This window comes from Pseudochaenichthys georgianus, chromosome 20 (genome assembly GCF_902827115.2).
Source record: "Pseudochaenichthys georgianus chromosome 20, fPseGeo1.2, whole genome shotgun sequence".
NCBI classification, from domain to species: Eukaryota; Metazoa; Chordata; class Actinopteri; order Perciformes; family Channichthyidae; genus Pseudochaenichthys; species Pseudochaenichthys georgianus.
The window spans coordinates 19,909,703-19,914,118 of record NC_047522.1 but is presented as its reverse complement, the minus strand read 5'-3'; positions in this window follow the sequence as shown (position 1 = coordinate 19,914,118).

Here is a 4,416-nt window from a genome sequence, read left to right as displayed (position 1 = left end):
GCGCAGTGCCGGCTAGAGCTGTAATGGACAGCCTGCCAATTCTTCCCCTTTTAAGAGCAGCTACGGCACCTCTCAAAGGACGGATTATTGACGGGTCCGTGAAGCCATCGCCACACGCATGCGCAGTACCGGCTGGGGCTTTAAGGGCACCACCGGCACGCGCAGGCGCAGTGCCGACTGGAGCCGTGAGGGCACCACCGGCACACACATGCGCAGTGCCGGCTGGAGCTGTAAAGGCACCTCCGTCACGCACATGCGCAGTGCCGGTCGGAGCCATAAGAGTGACATCCCAGCTGGCTCTAAGGAGCATACAGCAGGAGATACTCACGATGTCTGCCTGGGCTTCTCAAAACAGTTATAATTTATCTGTTTTCACAAACCCAGTGAGAGTCAACCCATATCCTGGAGAGAGAGGTTCTCTCTCTCCTAGAAAGAAGGGTTTTATCTATAATGCCCACCGAGCGGAGTCAGATTACGGAGGAGAATGTCCTCGTAAAGCACCCGCTCAACATGGGCCTCATAATAAAACTAAACCCCGAACGCCACGGCGTACGGAGAGTTTTGGTTATTATGAAATGCGTAGTGGCACTACACCCGACTTTTCCAGTGCGGGACGCGCCTACGGGTGCAGTCCTTTCACGGAAGGTGGTCACCACGGACGCATGTCAGACGGGCTGATAGGGGATTTACGAAGGTCGCCCGGTGAGAGGTCCCTAGAACAGAGACTTCCAGCGGGCACACGTAAACTACCCGGAGCTTTTAGCGGTGTTCCCCACCCAAAAACGCTTCCTGCCTTCTCTCAGAGGACACCATGTCCTCGTGAGGACAGACAACACGATATAGTGTATTAACCACCAGGGGAGGTTGCGTTGTCTCCAGTCACACACACTGGCACACAAACCGATCCCTTGGAGCGGCAGACGTCTCCTCTCTCTGAGAACGACACAGGTACCGGGAGTTATGCACCTAGGGACAGAATTACTGTCAAAGGGTGCACCACTCTATGCAGACTGGACTCCTCATCCAAGGATCGGGAGTCCGCTGTGGGTGCGTTACGGCGGCGTTAAGTCTGTTCGCAAGAGGAGAAAATGCTCAATGACAGCTGTTCTCTTTAATGCACGATTTAAACGCACTGTTAGGCGGGGACGCACTCGTACACGATTGACCTCCGGGTCCTCTGTACGCGTTCCCACCCCTGGCTCTGTTACTCCTAACTCTGGCCAGAGTGAAGGAGCAACGCCACACACTTACTCTGATGTTTCCACCCTAGCCCGCAACGTACGGGCTGGCGGAGATATATCAGCTGTTGTGCGGGCAGTCATGGCAGCCCCCACCACGCAGGGACAGATTGTCTCAAGCGGGGGGAGCGATCCTTTACCCACGCCCAGAGCGCAGGGCACTATGGGCCTGACCTGTGAGTGGTACAATCTGAATACAGTGGGACTCCCTCAGAAGGTGATAAACACTATTCAGAGTGCGAGAGCTTCCTCCACCAGGTCTCTTTGCGACTGTAAGTGGAGGGTGTTTGAAGAGTGGTGCCTTCAAGAAGGACACATCTCTTTTCAATGTCCTGTCGGGGTGATTTTATCATTTCTACAGGACTTGATCGAAAAACACAGAGCTTTCTCCACGATCAAGGTGTACCTGGCTGCTATTGCTGCATGCCATGTGGGCTTTGAGGGTAATACGGCTAGCCAACATCCTTTGGTTTGCCGTTTTATGAAGGGAACTCGCAGGCTCCTCCCTGTCTCCAGGTCGCTGGTGCTCTTATGGGACCTGGCAGTGGTTTTAAATGGGCTCAAAATGACTCCATTTGAACCCTTGGAAGGAGCTGACATGAAACATCTGTCACTCAAGACAGTGCTGTTACTGGCCCTGGCATCCGCTAAACGGATATCCATGCACTGTCTGTACATCCCTCATGCACTCAGTTCGCCCCAGGGCAAACGAGAGTGTTGTTGAAACCCAACCCTGCCTTTACACCAAAGGTGGTTGGTTCGTGTACCCCGATTGACATTGAGGCATTTCCTCCGCAGCTGGTTTCCTCCGGGGAGCAGCAGCAGGATCTATTGTGTCCAGTCCGGGCTTTACACACATATATGGAGAGATCAAAAGAGCTTCGTCTTAATGACCAACTCTTCGTGTCCTGGGCTAAACCTCACAAGGGTAAGCCTGTTACTAAGCAACGACTATCCCACTGGATCGTGGAGGCGATTGCTTTGGCCTATACGAGTCAGAATCTGCAAGCACCTTCGGGTCTGCGGGCTCACTCGACTCGGGGCCTGGCTACATCCCGGGCTTTGTTCAAGGGTGTTTCCATCCAGGATATATGTGCAGCGGCAAGCTGGTCTTCGCCGCTCACTATTTTTCCGCTTTTACAGGCTAGACGTCTCCGCTCCAAGCGTGGCCCGAGCAGTGCTGGGCACCTTGTTGAGTCGGGACTCCACCTGTTAAATTCTGGTTGATCGGTGATCTTCGAGATAAGCTCGTCTGGCAATACGGGAGCTACAATATCCCATAGTGAGACATCGAACAGAGTGTTATGAATGAGAACTATAGGTTACTTACGTAACCCCAGTGCTCGGAGTAACATGAAGTGAGATGTCTCACCAGACGGCCCTCCTTGCTATGGTGAAGCGAGAAGAGGTGCTTATTTTGAATGACGCATGCGTCGTGGCGCAGGCTACTTATATGGGGTGATTTCCCCTGACGTTGACGTCAAGATCACCAGCCAATCAGGATTGGCGTAATGAAATTGATGCTTCTGTTTGCTCCGCGATGAGGCACATCCCATTGTGAGACATCTCACTTCATGTTACTCTGAGAACTGGGAAGGAGGTCTATAGATTTGCGAGTTGCATAAGAACTGGTAAAATAGCAGGGTTTCCCACACATAGACTACTTGGGCGGGCCGCCCAGATATATTAACGGCCGCCAAAGTATAATTGGCGAGCTATTTAGGTTTAATTGTTTTAATCCCTCCACGAGCACGACGGCATCTGCGATCCCTCGCTCTACCCCTCGCTATCGCGTGAAGGGTCTGCTTTATGCGCTCCCCACATAACCCTGCTGCGTGCTCACTAGCGCACCTCCCCCCCTTCATAAAGTCAAGTACCCCTAAAAAGGTCCGGTTTATTTAATTTTAAGGATGCGCACCAAGCAACATCTCCAGGTGCTCCTTTGAGAACCAGGGCAAAAAAGTGATGTGCATCCCTGTACATAACACACAAGGGGACGGGTAATAACCAGAAAAGCATGACATGGGACCTTTAAACTATACTAAATCCGCTTTAACACTTGAACTGTATCATGAGGTATCGGTAACTGCTAGTTTTTGTCTAATGAAAAACCTTTTGTACCGGGCCTTAGAAATACACACTCATTATGGGTGCAAAAAAAAGCAATATTTCAAACACAGCTTAAAGGCCCTGTCACACTGTCCCGAAATTGACTCCCGATGGACACACGAATATGGAATTGTGAATTTCGCACGAAGATGGCCCCGAACTTGGTCATCGGCCAAGCAACAGCCGAAGCAAGTACGATGCCTAAAGAAGACCACACGATGGCAGCCGAACCTCACACGAAGGCGACACGTGACCTCCCGATGGTATAAAAGCGTCGGCCGTGTGGGAAATCAAATTCTTGATCAGAGATTATTGGGAGTAGAACACAAGGTAAATTCTACTTTAATTCTACGTTAACATGCCACCCAAGGCAGGGAGAGGCAGACGGAAGAAGTTGGCTGTTAAATACACTCAGAAGAGGAAACCAGAGGAAACCGAGGTCCACGAACACAGCACTGAGTCTGCAACCAGAGAGAGAAAGGGGAGGAAATGCAAGAAAGTCGGGCCAACTAAAACTCCAGAGCGGCCCCCAGAGGGTTCGAGGTCTCCTCAGCAGTCCGAAGAGTCTCGGCAGCATTCACCTTCTTCTCGTCGTAACAGACATGCCGAATCCTCGGAGGATGAAGGTAAATATTTCTAACTTATTTTTGGTATGGATGGGGGTAGGCTTCGAGTTATAAACTGTGCTCTATGGGGAGTCTGCTGCTGCATGTGAGTGTGTGTGGGTACGCACGCGTGCACCCACACACACTCTCACGCAGCAGCAGCAGCCCTCTCTCTACTTGCTACAAACTTAAATATGAAAAGGTGCAACTACACACGCACACATCATCGGCTGCGTAATAATTGCGCACCTTGGAGGTGCAGTGCAGGAATATTGTCATTCAAGAGATGCGTAGTTCTTTTGGAAAACATGTTTTTCTTTTAGCCTATTTACCTCGTTAACGTAAAAAATACTCATTACATTGACACATGCATTATTTGTGATTCAAATAATGGTTGTTGGTAATGTATTAGCGACCCCCACAGACGTATAGTTTCACTGCGTCCATGGGAGCTCAGACCCCTC